The sequence below is a fragment of the Suricata suricatta genome, chromosome 10 (assembly GCF_006229205.1).
Source record: "Suricata suricatta isolate VVHF042 chromosome 10, meerkat_22Aug2017_6uvM2_HiC, whole genome shotgun sequence".
NCBI classification, from domain to species: Eukaryota; Metazoa; Chordata; class Mammalia; order Carnivora; family Herpestidae; genus Suricata; species Suricata suricatta.
The window spans coordinates 124,683,121-124,700,334 of record NC_043709.1 but is presented as its reverse complement, the minus strand read 5'-3'; the positions used below and the strand labels follow the sequence as shown (position 1 = coordinate 124,700,334).

The 17,214-nt window shown below is 47.9% G+C and overlaps 1 protein-coding gene across 1 annotated transcript in view; it reads right to left on the bottom strand.

Annotated features, from left to right (window-relative positions):
• The window catches only part of FAM107B (family with sequence similarity 107 member B), a 74,303-nt gene extending 57,955 nt beyond the window's left edge, over positions 1–16,348 (bottom strand). The window contains exon 1 of the mRNA XM_029953889.1: positions 16,289–16,348. The gene's annotated coding sequence lies outside the window, so the exon portion shown is untranslated. The remainder of the gene's footprint in view (positions 1–16,288) is intronic.
• Positions 16,349–17,214: the final 866 nt, after the last annotated feature.

The window sequence follows — 17,214 nt, the reverse complement described above, 5'->3', positions numbered from 1 at the left end:
AGTACGGCAGAAACAAGAGTGTGAGCAAAGAACGACAGTGTGAACAGTATCCCTCGCTCATTTACCCACAAATAAAAGCTGACAGAACACACGGCTATTTTCGAATTTAAAAAATACAAACTGTTAAAGGGCAAAGCCATAGATTATGCTTGGCCTTGAATTCACTTCCTTTCATTTTAATTTACCAAAAGGAAATGCTACTGTGATCCTCATAGTTGGCATCCCAAGGCCCTGACCTCATACCAAGATGGAACTTACAACAACGCGTTCTGCAAAAATTTCTGCCCAAATATCTCCTTCCTTACGGAGACAACAAGATTTAGCTATCCTCGGGGATTAAACCCTAAGGAACTCTGACCCTGAGTTGCCTGGGCGGCAGAGAACAGTGGAAGGACGCCTGGGGTTACAGCAAACCAAGAACAAAGCAGAGTCCTTGTTGCTGGAAACACTGGTTTCATGCACTTTACGTGCTCCTGGGGGAGCAGGGGGAGGGAAAGACAGGCAGGAAAGCCAAGGAGCTTATAAGGTGTCTCTATAGCATGTCTGGTCAAGTGTTAGCAGGGTAGGTAACAGGGTGCAGGTCAGGGGGCCGGTTTTATAAGGGGTGACAGGCCTCTTGGTATCTGGAATGAGCTTTCCAGAGAGCGGATCTGGAGATCCCCACAGGCGCTGGGCAAGCGTGTGCTGGACTTGTTTAGGAAAAACAGTACAGAGGCCAATGTGGCTGGAGCGAGGGGAGGAGGGAAGTGGTTGGAAACTGGGTCAGGGAGGTGGCAGGGGCCAGACCGGCGTCTGATGCACTCCAACGCTTGGAGGAATGACTGATTCGGGAATCAGACCCCCCCTGCCCCAGCGTTTTAAAGGCACTGCCAGGTTCCGGGGACCATCTCACTTCCGGGTTCACCTGCAGGTGTCCACACCCTTAATAGCTGTGGAATCAATGCCCAGTCCCCGTAAGAAGACACACAGTAGGGCGCTCAGGATTAATGCTGGAGATTGTGGGGGCGGCTCGCCCAGGCGGACAGACTCAGATCTGGCATAGTGACCACACACTGCTCGTGACGGCAACTGGAACCCCAGGTTACGGTGCATTAGAGTAAGACCCTGTCTTCCGTCACAGGGCACATCACCCCACCTGCCGCAGGCTGCCAGAGAGATGGGGTTTCCTGGGGCACTGCCCACCTCAAACACACTTCCCTGTTGTCCCCAGAAGTGCATGCCTCGTTCACAAACAATTTACCCTGGTCATCAATGGCAAATAGACAGCGGCCATCCCTCTAGGGAACAGATAACTGTTCTTCTAAAACCAGAACCAGAATGGTAAGGAGTGCATCGTTAATAACATACCCACGTTGTTTAACCTTGGCCTGAGGGCTTGCTGTAGGCAGGCACGCTAATGCACTCGCCGTTATGTCTATACAACTCAATCAAGTGTACGCTATTATCCCCATTTTACTGATAGAGCTGTAAACTGAAGACCTGGAAGGCGGGCCCAAGCGCTCTGATCCCAGAGAATGCCAAATCACACTGTCTCTCTTAAAGGAACTGCAGGCGTGCTTGGGTGGCTCAGTGGTTGAGCGGCCGACTTCTGCTCAGGTCATGATTTCACAGTTAGTGAGTTCGAGCCCCACGTTGGGTTCTGTGCTGACAGCTCAGAGCCTGGAGCCTGTTTCAGATTCTGTGTCTCCCTCTCTGCCCCTCCCCCACCCATGCTCTGTCTCTCTGTGTCTCAAAAATAAATAAACTATAAAAAAAATTTTGAAGGAACTGGACAGTGAAAAATTACTTGTTTGATAAAAGTTACCCAGAGGGAAAGGGGAAGATGTATCCTTCTCCATCGAGCTAAAAAAGACAATCTGTGTCTTATTTAAGATCCAGAGTCAGGACTCTTTCGGGAGGTATATGTGACCCAGAGCTAAACATACAGGAGAAAGAATCTACCGCTCATCAATGACAAGTGACATGACACACAGAGAACCACGGCATGGACCGCAGGACTCCAAAAACAGGATGTCAGCTCACCTCTCTGGGCAGACAGTCACCCACCCACCGGCGGCCCTCCTTTTACATTTCAGTGTTCCTTCATCCGGGGAAGATCGCAAGCTGGGTGTGTAGCTCTCCGTTTATTTGTTTTACCAGGGGTCACGGAAGTTGTGGCCGGGCATGCCACCCCGCCCCAAGTCACAAAGGCAGGATAAGTGGGGCTGGAGGAAGCAGAAGAGGCTCGGCCCCACCAACCTGTGTGCTGAGTTGCCAACACCACCGCCACGAAGAAAGGGGAAACGTTCAGGAAGGAACAGAAGCAAAGAGCAGGCAAACACCCAAACCTGCACTGTCCCCTCACTGGGAGGATCATCTGTCTGTGTTTCCGACGCGGCCGGGACAGTCCACAATATACCACCAAGGCCCAGGGACAAGACAACGCTCACCCCTAAAAGGATCTGCTGTAAGGGGTGGTAGTGGTGGTGGGTGGGGGCAGGGAGGTTTCTAGGCTAGTTCTTAGGAGGGAGGGTTTCAAGCCTGCTTGCTTTCTCTCTGTCTCCCTCAATATAAATAAATATTTAAAAAATAATAAAAGGCACTCCTAGCACTCATGCAGATCTCAGTGCTGATGCACGCGGAGTCTGAACCGGGCTGAGCACTCTTCCCGTGCTTTGTAGTCCAAATGGCACGACTGAAGCGAGCCCAACCTCGTCTACACGTCTGAACCCCATCGGTCCTTCAGGGTCTGCCTCGCAAGGGGAGCAAAACTGAAGCAGCAGCACTCTGGGGGCCAAGATTAGGATGAGAGGGGCCCCGAACTCAGAGTTTCTGAGCAGGGGTGGAAAAATGCAATCCATGATCGGGTGACCACCCAGAAATCCGGAGGACAAGCACTCTCCGGCAGGGACGACATGCAGGGGAGCTCTGCCTGCCCATCCTGGGGCGCCCAAGTGCGCGGAAGCTTTCGCTCCATTCCATCACAAACAAAACGGTCTCAAAACAGGACAATGTGTTGCGTGACGCCGGCACCCTCATCAAATGGTGCTTATGGAACTTCAAGAAGGAACATCATCTCTTCTGGGAAACGGAGCTCTTAGCAGAAGGGACAGAGAACCCATGCCAAGGGGAACAAGAGACACACACAGGTCCATTACCAACAGTACCAAGATGGCCCTGAGCCGGGTGCACCCCAACCACCCCTGCCACTCCTTCACACCTCACTGCCAGGCAGTCAAGACTTCTTAAAACTCTTCTAATCAGGCTGAGTAGTAACGAGGCCAAGCGCCCTCTCCTCTCTCCCTCCTTTCTGCCTCTCACTAGGCCTAGGCATTAGGCGGAGCTGAGGCTCTGCAGGAGCCCCAGGGAAAGCACAGCCCCCCGAGGACATCCAGGCAGAGAGGGGCAATGATGGTTCCACGAGGTAGGACTGGATTACAGGAAACAATGCTCATGGATCACTGCCAAAACAGTCACTGAAAACATAAACCCACAGAAAAAAGAACGCCATAGAACATAACGCGGATGTCCTTTGGAACCCAAATAATAAGCAAAGAGATGGTAGCCAAGCTCCTCCGATGAGGCACGAAGCCTTGGGCTGCCCAGAGAGCCTCCTGTGAAGCCCCTGATCAGGATCTTTATTCAGTCCCACAGCAAACACTTACCTGCAGCCGTGGACATGTACCTAGGAAGCCAAATTATTTGTCAAGGATCCCAGGTCACTTTGGAGTCTGGTTGAGGGCTCCACTAATAATTATACAAACCATGCTAATCCCAGACAAAACAGAGGGTACGTCGTCCCTGTGTGTGAACCTGGGGGGCTGCTCTCCTGCCATTCGTCACTGACTCTGGACCCCTCACCCAGCAGTCAGTTTATGCATTTATAGGAGCCCGTGACCCACAAACAAACCAGGCAAGAACCTTTCCTCGGCACCACTGCCAACTCCTGGTTACTGGTGACCTACTGGCCTAATTTTCTCCTCTGTCAGCTGACGTTCCCAACCCACTCATCAGATCCTCCTTACTTCCACTTCGCAGGCTGGACCACTGAAATCCTACCTTCTCTGCAGAACACGGCTTTCTTTCTAAGAGCCTTGCCTGTCCACAGATTCTAAACCTCTGTTCACCTTGGCCGCTGCCATGGGCTGAATGTTTACATCTCCCCAAAATTCATATGGTGAAGCCCTAAAGCCCAGTGTGATAGATGTGGAGGTGGGCCCTTTGGGAGGCGTTAGGTCACAAGAGTAGAGCCCCTGTGAATGGGATTAGTGCCTTTATAAGAGACACGTGAGAAATGACCTCTCTTAATGCCATGTGAGGATACACGACGGCCATCCGTCTTGCACGGGTACAAACCAGGAAGAGGGTCCTCACCAGAGACCAAATCTGTCAGCACCTTGATCTTGGACTTCCCACCTCTGGAACTGTTGAGAAATACACCACCCATGTATGCTATTTGCTGTGGCCCCTGAGCTAAGTCAGGTCCAGCATTCTCTCTTCCCTTCTCCAGTTAGGCCCCGGAGTCCAGCTTTGGCCCCTCTCCCCCAGCTCCCTAACCCATCTCTCTGTTCCACCAGCACTTAAAAAACTGGCTCAGCACTTGAGGTGTAGCAGGCCCAGGATGATGGCACAAGTGAAGTGGGCACTCACTCCAAGCCTTGGGCAAACTCTAACTTAGAGTCCGATGGAACTGAATATTTTGTTCCACAGCATGAATGGAAACAATCATGTATACGATCATCTCCAGACACCAGCACACCAAGGAAGAACACTAACATTTGTTAACACCTACATGCTGGCAGGCCGCCAGGGGCTTTACCTGCATTCCCTGCCTAACGGTCCCGTCACAGAGATGAGAAAACTTGAGTTCACAGAGGTCAAAAAAACTTACTACATAACACCAGGCCTACCTAGAATAAGGCTCACATTCTTTCTAGGATGCGAGTGTTTGAATAAATGATAACCAACACTTTTTAAAATTTTCTGTAAGGTATCCTTATTGTTGAGAGAGACAGAGAGAGACAGAGCACAATCAGGGGAGGGGTAGAGAGAAAGGGAGATACAGAATCTGAAGCAGGCTGCAGGCTCTGAGCTGTCAGCACAGAGCCCAACACAGGCAGAGCCCAACACGGGGCTCGAACTCACAAGCTGTGAGATCATGACCCAAGCCAAAGTCAGATGCTATACTGACTGAGCCACCCCGGCGTGCCAATGAGAACCAATACTTTACAACGTCTTGCAGGGAAGGCAATGTGAACACCATCTTTCCACAGTCATGGAAAGAGCTCATACACTTGTTCCTAGAGAACCACCTTCTCATATATTTACTTTAAAAATACATTCTTACATATTTATTTATTTAGAAGGAAACCATGAATTTATTCACTCATAGGAAGTTGCTTGTGCTGAAAGTCAAAATGTGAACTGGCAAGAGTCCACAATAGTTGTCATACATGCAAATGAATCCCTAGGGTTTTTCTGGTGTTACAAATAACTATTTTAATGTTTCTAAGACTTTATATTAGTAAAAACAAGCACTAAGAACACACACATCAATAAAAAAGACAGGTTTTTTTATGTTTATTTATTTTGAGACAGACAGAGCATGAACAGGGGAGGGGCACAGAGCGAGGGAGACACAGAACCTGAAGCAGGCTCCAGGCTCTGAGCTGTCAGCATAGAGCCTGACACAGGGCTTTAACCCACAAACCATGAGATCATGACCTGAGCCAAAGTTGGACACTTCGACTGAGCCACCCAAGCTCCCTGAAAAGACAGGTTTTTAGGGTGACAGAATTGTGTGTTGTTTTTTTTCCTCTAACAGTATTGTTTTTCCGCAATAAAATCATCACCCTCACCCCAGTAACCAGGAAATTCTGATTTTGGTTTATATTCTTCTGTGGTGGCAACTGCCAGGACAGGCAGTAGGCAGGGGGAGGGAGCGCGAAGGAAGCCATATTGACTTGGGGACCAAGGGAAGAGAGTCCTAGCCCTACTCAGCACATGTGAGCTTCAGCTGCCCTGTAGGAGCTCCATGTTCCGTGAGGCCTCATCCCCAGGCAACCCTGTGACTACTGGAAATGCTTTAGCGAGGGCTGGCGACTGGAGCGACACATTTCCGCGAAAATGGCAGGTGTGTATTTAAAGAGGATCATCAAGGGAACCATCTTTGAGTAAAAACTCATTTATCTCCATTTAAGAGTCGTGTTCATCTACATGAGGTTTGCAGAGGGAGTATCTAACATTTTACAATTATTCTGAAGAGGCTATAAATAGGAAGCATGCGAATTCAGTCAGCTCTGTGCGAGGGCTCACCGAGAAGCACATGCATGCAACATGTTCCAGACTATTTGTAAGCTGTTTTGTTTCTGGCACAAATGGAGAAAGAAGGGGAAAAAAGCAGTCTCGGTAGATCCAATCATTACAGATTTCAGCTGTACAAATCAAACAGGAAGCTCATGAAGAATGCAATTTAGAAGCATTTAAATCAAACAAAACAAAAAAAATCGCTATTCCGGGCATATATATGGACAGCTGCAAAGCCAACTGTGTTTGTGTTTTACCGCAAATTGTTTAAAGTCACCAACAGAGCAGAGTACAAGAGACGTCCAGGGGACGTATCCCGGGACATCAGCAGGGTCTCCACATTTCCCCTGCCTGCAGACTCACTTAACACACACCGACTGGTCTAATGAACACCCCTGTGGCACCCACACCAGGCCCTGCGGGGACAGTGTGGACAGAGAAAAAGGGGACTCTTCCAGTCATTAGAAGCAAAGAGGCTAATGCTCAGAAAACCAACATGGCAGGGGAGGAGCAGGAGAGGGCGAGACTCAGCCCAGAAACTGCTGCCTCCCAGACCCCACCACCAGCCAGTGCCTCGGAGATGTTTTCAAGTAAAGAGTGAGGGGCAATTTGTTTTACGTGATGATCAAAGGAATGATGTCTTTAAGGCTCTGGGTTGGCACAGGGTATTTATCAAAAGATAAAAGCCACCCGTTCAAACCTACCTAGACACCTCTAAGAGTCCTGAACCATCTATCACCCAAGAGCTCGCCATGCTAAGAAGTCAGGCAGAACTACTTGTTAAGTAAATATATTAATTATTTAAATATGTATTATGGCAAATGTTTCACTTTCCATTGACCATATTTGCAATAAATTAGAGCCTATAGATCTTTAAGGTAAATTTTTGGAATATGTGGAAGGCTCTAGAATGGTAATGTTTATGGGCCATAAGGAATAAGGCATCCCTTTAGTAAAGAATAGTTTGAAAAATAATAATAAAACGGAAGGAAGGAGAAACAAGGAGGGGTGAAGAGAAAGGCCATGCCACAGGGGAGGTAGGTAGACATTCTCCGTAGCAAGTCTACAGCAGGCCCGGGTGACCTTGGATGAGTTACTGGAGGTCTCTAGATCCTGGTGTCCAGTCATGGGATGAGGATCCAAAAAGTGACACACATAAAGCACTTAGTGTGTGCGCAAGAAATACTGAGGATCAGTGACTGTCATTCTGAACTGAGCTCTGTTCCATCTTCACCGGTAATGAGCTGTGTGGTCTGAGGCAAGCCTCAGATGATTCACAAACAAAGGAGGCATCTGGGTTAGATGGCCTCTTGATCTCTATGGCTTCTCCAAGCTCCAACCCTCTCTGAAGACGTGATGTGGTTAACAACCTCAAACTCCTTTAGGCTCCCGGTACCCACACCTTGCTTTTTGGATTTATTGGTCACAGCCATGACTTGACTGATACCAAGTGTGTGGTGACAAACACAAGTGCGCATTGCGAGACTGCCTTGTGGGAATCCTAGAACGTGCTTGGTGACGTTCCCTTTCACAAGTGGTTTTCAGGAACATCCGGTGGCAAAAAGGTGGCCTGTCATGCATTTCCATTCCAAATGTTGAAGCTGTCCCCCAATCAGAATGCTGGTATAGTTGTCCTGGTAGGTCCCCACAACGATGGTGCAGCGTATGTAAATTAAATTTGTGTGCTGTAACTACCCTCCTTTCAAAGGAGCTCTTGATTACTTCCTGCTGGAAACACTCCAAGAATCTGTCCTTTCTGAGCTTACCAATGACATCAAAAAACTGTCATTAAAGGTCTATTCCTCTTAAGTCAGGGTGGAACAGAAACTAAACTAATTCATATTTATTATTCTCTTCCCACAATTTTAAACTGGTCAATGACTTACCTTTTCTAAGGAAAGATGGGGCTCAAATGTCCTTACACGTCAGGAGATATAAAATGACTCCTGAGAAGGATAATCGGCCCTGGTGTGCACCATCTCATGGAATTCCATCTCACAAACCCACGTCATAATCTCCTAATTTAGGTGATGGCCAGGCACCCAAGTTACGTAAGCAACAGAAGGACAGAATTTCATGCTGCTGCTTAAGCAAAACTTACAATGAAATTAACTGACACAGTAGCATTCATAAAAGATTGTGCAAAAGGTAATTTGCTCTAATGATAAGTATTCACAAACAATACCTGGATGAAGCCAGACCGATCTTTGCTTCTCTATTAGTCCTCCAGACGTGCCTCAGCTGCATGCACATCACCGGCCTCCCCTGACCCCTGGCCAGTGTAAATTCCATCTCTCTCACTAACCATGTTCATGAAGAAATAAGAATCAACACAACTCTTATGAAATACTTGATTTGGGCAACAGCCCTCAACAGAGGCTAACAGACATTGGGGGAAAGGACAAAGCAGAAATTCACAACGGAAGGATCAAGTGGCAACTCCGTGAACGCAGGGACCCGCCTCAGTATCACCAAAAGGGAGACACCCAGACGTTTTCCTGAGATGGTGCACCACGAAATACACACCACCAACAACAACCTGATCCTTCCCCAGTAAGTGGACATGAGTCTAATCCAGCTTGAGGGCTGACTCCCAGTTTACAAAAAGAGACTAGGGGAACAGGTTTAAGCTATCTGCCAAGTCCAGAATGTGGGCCACTCTCCAGGACAACTGATCTGATTCTTCAACAAATCAACAGCTCAGGGAGTAAAGCGTGGGGCAGAAGAGCTCTCCAGAGTTAAAAAGCTTCAGGAGGTGTAACAATTAAATCCAAGTGTGGGCTCTGTTCTGATCCCAGTTAGAAGAAACCTACTACAGAAGACATCTGTAAGCTACCAGGTGTGACATCTACGCTAGGGAGATGGGGGTTCTACAGATCCCTGTGTTCCCCGACGCTTTGCCGTCTGAGCCTTTGGAACGGCCACCACACGAGGAAAGGGCAGGGGTCCATCAGCAGGAACTAGGGTACAGACGGCTGAGCCCCACCCGGGCCTACACAGGAAGGGGAAACTCTCAGGAAGAAAGAGTCAGAAGATTCACAGGTGGTAGAACAAGAGACAGTGCCTGGGGTTACCCAAAGAAGAATTTTACAGGTTCCTCTAGAAACAAATTTTGTCAACAGGTTTCCAACAGCCCCCAACTTCATCTGAAACCCATTCTTGTAAAAAGCATAAGGTCACGGCTCTGAGCAGGAAAATCAGCATTTAAAGCAAGTTACCTGTGTGCTGGGAGAAAACACAGGCCCAAGACCCAAGTGGCAACTTCCCTTTTGCATTCTTGAGGGGTCCTCCGCCTACTGCCTTGACTTCCTAGAGAGTTCTGTTGAGTTTCTTTAGGCTTCTTGTCTTTCTTTGTCTAAAATATCTAATGGAAGGGCGCCTGGGTGGCTCAGTCCAACTCTTGGTTTCTGCTTAGGTCATGATCTCGCAGGTTCATGAGATCGAGCCCCGCATTAGTCTCCACGCTCAAAGCACAGACCCTGCTTGGGAGTCTCACCCCCACCTCCCTTTCTGTCTGCCCCTCCCCCACTTGCTCTCTCTCTCTCAAAATAAATAAACTTTAAAAATAAATAAATGAATAAACAAATCTAATGGAGACATGACTTACAGAGTGTACGGGGCACACACCTCACAGGTACAGCTCCATCAATTTTTACTCTCTGAAATTTTGATTTGATTTGTCTTTCCAACCTAACAGCCCCTCTCCTCAAGGCTAGCAAGCCTGGAAGGAAAGAACAGGACAAGGCCTGTTTACAACCTTGAAGCTCTGCGCCGGTGGCCTCCAGGCTGGTGGCCTCCGGGCTGACGCACACTCTCCAGCCAAACAGTGAGCGTGAGCAGAGGGCGCTGGGAACTGAAGATATGGCGTCTTTACTGTGACCCTGTGAGTCTCTAACTCTGTCCCCAAGCCCCGCTTTCCCAAGGCACAGGAGGGCCCCCCCCCCCCCCCCCCCCCCCCGCAGCTCCGCGGAACCCCTCGTAGTGGGCCCGGAACACTGGCTGTCCCCTTCCGCCACTTCCAAAACCCTGCCACTTAACCAGTTAATCTTCTAAAACACAGCAGACTCCCCTGTGGTTCTGACCCTACGGAGGCGGTTAAAGATGTGAAGGAAATCTTTTCAGATCAAAATGTAATATCGTTAATGGTTTCACTCTTAAAACTATGTATTCTAAAATAAAGAGCGGCTTTTATGTTTGCTATTTTGAACTTAGTAAACTGGGACCGTAATTAAAAATCCCTAAAAAAGTAATAAAAACATAAAAATAAAAAATAAAAACAAAAATCCCTAAAAAAATGAAAGACGTACTACACTTTTACGGAGTTAGTTTAAGGAGCCGTCATCCGTTTTGGAAAGTGAGTAAGCTACAGGCCAGTCATAAGTGTCTCCCCAGAAACCAGCAGAATCCTGGTGTAAAGTTAGTCCTTATTCCAAAGAAGCTATCATTCATGATGGCTAAAATTACATAATCAACTCTTAGCAACCTCCTTGACAGTCTTTAAAAAAGGTAAAGATAAAAAGGAAAAAACATAGGAGGTGTTTAAAACGTTTTGGAAATTTTCAGAATATTAGGGTTACACAAAGAATTCTTCAATAGGGAATATGAAATCCTCCAATACAAATTATATGTGAATGGAAAAAAATACTATTTAAATACAGATTTTGTTACAAAGAGGGGAAAAGTATTAATCTGTAATATAATTATATAAACATCTTGGAAAAAATGCATGATGCCTAATTAAATTACATCCATTAACCAGGCAGTAGCCCCGGGGGTAGTTTGTACGAAAATGGCATTTCTGGTAAACATGATATTTAAAATATTACTCAAAAACACAAGCTCTAATGACATAATTAGTGGTTCTCATTTGGTGCCATCCTTAAGTTATGCCTAAAAGAAAGCGACTTCACGAACGAAATCACTTTTAGACACTATAATTTCCATATGGTAATGCCAAAGTAAAAACGCAGGACAGACAGCTGTAATTTTGGATGTACCTGGCAAGTGCATTACCCCCGCCAGGACCCCAAGCCCCTTCTGAGCCCAGGAAGTCAAGAGTGTTAACAACACAGCCCAGGGAATACAGAGAGAAGGTCGGAGTTCAACCCTGGCCCTCATCGTCACCTTGGGCAAGCTTTTTAACCTCTCTGTGCTTTACTGTCTCATTTGTCAGACACGAATAATGCTTCGGGCCTCGCAGAATCACGCAGAATCACTTAGAAGACCCGGAACACCACCACGCCCGGCATAAGAGTAAGTGCTCCGGAAATGCCAGCTACTGCTATTTCCATCATCTCCTCAAGGCCCATCTCGGTGGAAATCATTCTCATCGGCACAGAGCACCTCTTTCCGACAAAGGCAAAAAACATTCCTCAAAAGCAGATGCGTCGTCCTCGTCCTGCAACAGTGGGTGAGCTGCAAACACGTTCTGTTAAAGTAAACAAAGGAAGGCACAGCAGGCCTTGTGTGACTCCCTGTGTGTGGATGAAACTTCTAAAAAAGCAAAATTCTACAGATGGAAGAAAGATAAGCGACTGCTGAAGACTAGAGATGAGAACAGGAATGGACTGCAGAATCCATTAAAAAAATTTTTTTTAATGTTTTTTTATTTATTTTTGAGAGACAGAGAGCATGAGCAGGGGACGGTCAGAGAGAGAGGGAGACACAGAATCCAAAGCAGGCTCCAGGCTCAGAGCTGCCAGCACAGAGCCTGATGCGGGGCTAGAACTCAGGGACCTGGAGATGATGACTTAAACTGAAGCTGGACGCTCAACTGACTGAGCCACCCAGGCGCCCCTGGACTGCAGAATCTAAAACAGGTCTGGGGTGATGGCTGTTCAAGAACATAAACATCACACTCTAACACTGCGCACTGACGATGGGTGAAGTGTGCGAATGTAAATTATATCTCAATAAAGCTACACTATCATAAGAGAGGTGTGTTTCTGAAGGGTCTGCACAGGCATTTCATACCCCACCCTGAGAATAGCAAATTCAGATACTTTACAGAGCATAGCAAAAATGGTTCAGAATGCACCCTTGGCAAGATCAGACTTGGATCCCAATCCTGACCCAGCTTCATTCCAGGACAAACATTTCTCTAAGCCTCAGTGTCCACATCTGTGAAATGGGAATCGTAAGGGTATTGCTCTCAGAAGCTGCTGTGAGCAGGGCCGTCATCCTCCCTTCCCCTCTGCCCTAACCCCCCCCCCCCCGGATTTCCCCGTATCAATCAACGGAGCCACCCTTGGTGCAGTCGCTGGGGCTAGAAGTGTGGATGTTATTCAAGATTCCTTTCCCTCGTGAATATTAGCTCAATCCGTCTGATTGTTGGGGGTTTTTTTCCCAGGGGGCTTCACGCCCAGCACAGGGCCCAGCGCCCAGAGCTGTGGAACCCACCAGCTGTAGAGCATGCAAGCTTCCCCTCCCCCACAAGATAACTTTAAGAGCTGGTCACATGTGACTGCCTCCATTTCACAGATGAGGAAGTAGAAAAACAAATAAATGGCCTGCTGAGAAATTGTACTTATTAGTGGGGAGCTTGCATTTAGGATTCTGACATTTTTTAAATTTTTAAAAATTTGTTTACTTTGAGAGAGAGGAAGAGAGGGAACTGGAGGGGGTGCAGAGAGGGAGGGAGAATCCCAAGCAGGCTCTGCACTGTCCGCCTGGAGCCCAACATGGAACTGGAACTCGAACCCACGAGATCATGACTGACTTGAGCCGAAATCAAGGGTAGGACATGTGCTTCACCCAAGCGCCTCTAGGACTCTGAACATCTTAAAAATCTAGGTCTCTCTCTCTCTCTCTCTCCAACACACTACTCTACTCTGGGTACCCATAAAAAAAAATAAGAAAAATAAGAAATCTGACTACAGCATTAGCTATTTTAAATGAAATTAAGTTACAAGGGAAACGAATATTAGAAAGTCCTTCTACAGGGACGTATCCACAATGACATTCTTAACTTCCTCCAGGACATGGAAATTTTCACCCGTCCCCATTAGACATTCATAAATAACTTCTGATCATTTACACTGCAGTTTATAACACGACTGACTGTACAGTCTCCTAGGCTCCCCAGCATCCAGCAGGTGCCTGGGAGAACCTGGATAAAATACAAGTTTTAACCTTAACTCTTAGGGAGTGTGCTCTGTGCTTCTTATGTTAATAATGACTCAGAAAGGTTTACACCAGAGTCACAGTCCTCTCTCCTGTACGATTTATTATGACAAACCTTGTGTGCAAAAAAAGAATAGAATGTGTCATTTCTAATATCTTTACCAGGAGCCAGGTGAGGAGGAAAGGAGAAGAAAGTCCCTCACCCCTCCCTGCGGGTCTTGGCATCTGAGTTTGATCACGGCTCTCGGTTACAGGGGTGGGCAGCAGGGCCCAGCATCCTGGCACCACTGTCACGGAGTCACTAAAAATCAGAATTATGAGACTGTGGGCAATGGCACAACAGCCTCATGTCCATGTCCTGGGAACCATGCGTTTGGGGCTTCATGACTTTGAATTTGCCCCTGCCGCGCTGGGGAGGTATGTCCTATTAGGTTCATCTCGAAAGTAAGGGTTCTGTGACTTGCTGCAGGTCACAGAGCTGGGGCCTGGATTCTGGCTTTAAAGCACCATCAGGTTCAGAGCCTGGAGCCTGCTTCGGATTCCGTGTTTGTGTCTCTCTGTCCCTCCCCTGCTCCCACTCTGTCTCTCGCTCTCTCTCAAAAATAAACAAACATTAAAAAAAATTTTTTTATGGGGCACCAGGTGGCTCAGTCAGTTAAGCGTTGACTTCGGTTCAGGTCATGACCTCCTGGTTTGTGAGCTTGAGCCCACACCACCAGGCTCGGAACCTGGAGACTGCTTCAGATTCTCTGTTTCCTTCTCTCTCTGTCCCTCCCCCACTCATGCTCGGTCTCTTGCTCTCTTTCAAAAACAAACATTAAAAAAAATTGGGGGGGGGTCACACCTGGGTGTCTCAGTTGGTTAAACATCCAACTTCAGCTCAGGTCATGATCTCGAAGTTCATGAGGTCGAGTCCTGCATCAGGCTCTGTGCTGACAGCTCTGATCCTGGAGCCTGCTTCAGATTCTGTGTCTCCCCCCCCCCCCCCGCCCGTCCCCCGCTCATGCTGTCTCTCTCTCTCTCTCTCTCTCTCTCTCTCTCTCTCTCTCTCTTTAAAATAAAATAAACATTAAAAAAATTTTTTTAAATAAAGCTCCAAACCTCTCCCCTACTCTCCACATTAAGAAATGCACCCCACGCCCCAGCCTCGCCCTCCAGCCCAGGGCAGGGACTGAACAGGGCAGTAGCCCGCAGATGCTTCTTCGGCCCAACACAAGCTGGCATTAACAACAAAAAAGGTAATCATGAACCCTCCAAACCACATGTACCTACAACCAGGCAGGAAGCAGACAGCTGGTCTCTAACCTGCGTGCTCTCAATCTTGTTTTCAGAGGAAACTTCACAACATGTCCTTAACCCAGAAAGCTGCCTGGGCGGGGCATCCCCCCCCACCCCATGTAAGACCTCTGGGTCTAATGACGGAGTTTATGACTCAGTAGCACAAGCAGGAAAAGCACTGCGGACAGCCCAGAGGCCCCTGCCGTTTCATGGACTCCACAGGAGGGTTTTCCTCATGACGCAGAAGCCCAAGACTTTGCTATGTGACATTTGCTATGGTGACATTACTGTCACTAAACCATGCCTCCCTCCTCTCCCCCACGTACACGCAACCACAGAGCACAGGCCATGGCCACTGCTTTACAAGTGCTCTGTGCCCACTGCTTCCCCTTGAATGAAATCTTTAGTAAAACAGCTAAAGCATTCACCCAGTTTTATTTTACTTTTAATATTTTGAGAGAGGAGAGTGTGCCTGTGCACATGAGTGGGGGAGAGGGAGAGGGAGGGAGGGAGGGAGGGAGGGAGAGAGAGGGAGAGAGAGAGGGAGAGAGAGAGGGAGAGAGAGAGAGAGAGAGAGAGAGAGAGAGAGAGAGAGAGAGAATATCCCAAGCATGGACAGGGTTCGAACCCATGAACCAGGGCCTGAACCCATGAACCATGAGACGGTGACCTGAGCCAAGATCAGGAGTCCAACTCTTAACCAACTGAGCCACTCAGGCGCCCCATGCCTTCGCCTAGTTTTAAAGCAACATCCCTTCCTTTCTCTGAACCTCTCTCCTCCGTTTTCCCTCCCAGAGTTCATTCTTAAGTCTTCCCAGAAGTTCCCCACAAACCCCATCTTATCTTCCCATCTGGACCAGAACTTCCCGTGGCCACCATCATAATAAGTTGCCCCCTCTGCAAGACACTAGCCCTCAGCTCCTGGGAACCCCTCGGGTCAGGACCCCATGTCCCCCCCACAACTGGTTTCTTGAGGTTTAACCTCTAGCAAGAACATGGGAACAACCACATCCTTACCCTGTTTCTCCTGAATCGGGGCCAGAAAGGGCCCAACCCTTCAGCCACACTCCAGACAAAAATGAAAGGTCCCCCTCCTGGGTTCAGCCATGCCCTTACCACCCTGCTCTTAGACTAATCACCCGCAGCACAGAGCGCTCACTTCCCTCCCCTGCCTCTCCCCAGCCTTCACCTTGCAGTCGGAAACCCAGCCCCTCGGCCTTAGCTGTGACTTAGTCACTCTTTCGAAGATACCTTAATTCACCAAGAGCAACTCTCCCTTCACAGCCCTCAACGTGACTGTCATTAAACACTGTTTGTATGATGTGCAATCCTTTAAATATCGTCCTCAGCTGTCCTGCCATGAGGACAGGGACCGCACCAGTTGTCACCCACAACACACCCAGTGCAGGGCTGGCACAGAAGAGGCTCTAAGTAAATGTCTGTTACGTGAAGGAGTGAATGAAAAGCAAAGCTTCCCCCACCAGTCTTAAAAGAGCCCCTCTACATTTGCCAAGGCTAAATGGCAACCCACGCCAGCTTGCCAAATTCTTTCTTTTACTAATGGGAAGTGAAATCAATAACGTCAGGTGGGTAAAAGCCTCACCTCCTTTTCAGCTGAGTTTCCGAAGTATTGAGCATAAGGAAAAGTTCAGATGGATAACGCCCAGCACTTTCTGCACTAGGAAGGAAAAGGGGAGAAAAATGATTTGCTTTCACAAAGGAAAAGCAAAAATAGGCCAAGATAAGACAAGGAAATTATACAAGAAAATGAAGCCTGGCCGGGTCACATGAGAACCACATGGCCCTGGGCTGTGCACAGACTTCTCATTGGCACCTTAGCCTTCTCAACACAGATGCCCAAAGAGAGATGCGGAACAGGCCAGTGCCCACCGCTACTTTCTCTAGACTCAACGAGCGGTGGCCACTCCCCAGCATATCCAGGGACTTCCACAAATGCCTGAAATCTAGATCTTACCGAACCAAATTTCCTGACCCACTTTAAAAAACATTCTGCACAGAGAATCCTGGAAGGAAGAAGGTGTGGACAGGACATTAACAAGGACACTAAGCCACAATCGTAATCCACCCTGGACCTTCTTTTGGGAGAAAAGTCTTCTACCCTGCAACCCCTCCCACAGAAAACAAGTATAAATCTTTTCCATAAATTATTTTCATTTGTGACACTTTACACAAGAAATCAAAGAAATGAATGAATAAGACCACCCATCCTACCCACAGTTCAGGAACAGGATTTCCCATAGCACTTCCCTAAAACACAAACCAAGTCTGCTTTTAAACATGTGGGAACGGTCCACAGAAGCAAGAGGCCGCCCGTCCCAAACAGCCATATCAAGTCCCTAACACTGGACCACTCCCAAATTTTACACCTCCCCCCTTCCCCCCATCCCCAGAAACAGGACAAAGCTATTCAACTCTGACCTCTAGTCCTGCTGGGCTTACGTTGCTTTTAGGGTGCTTACGTAGTCCAAGGCCACAGGAGGGTTGAAAAATAGTATCTAGAAATTCTGA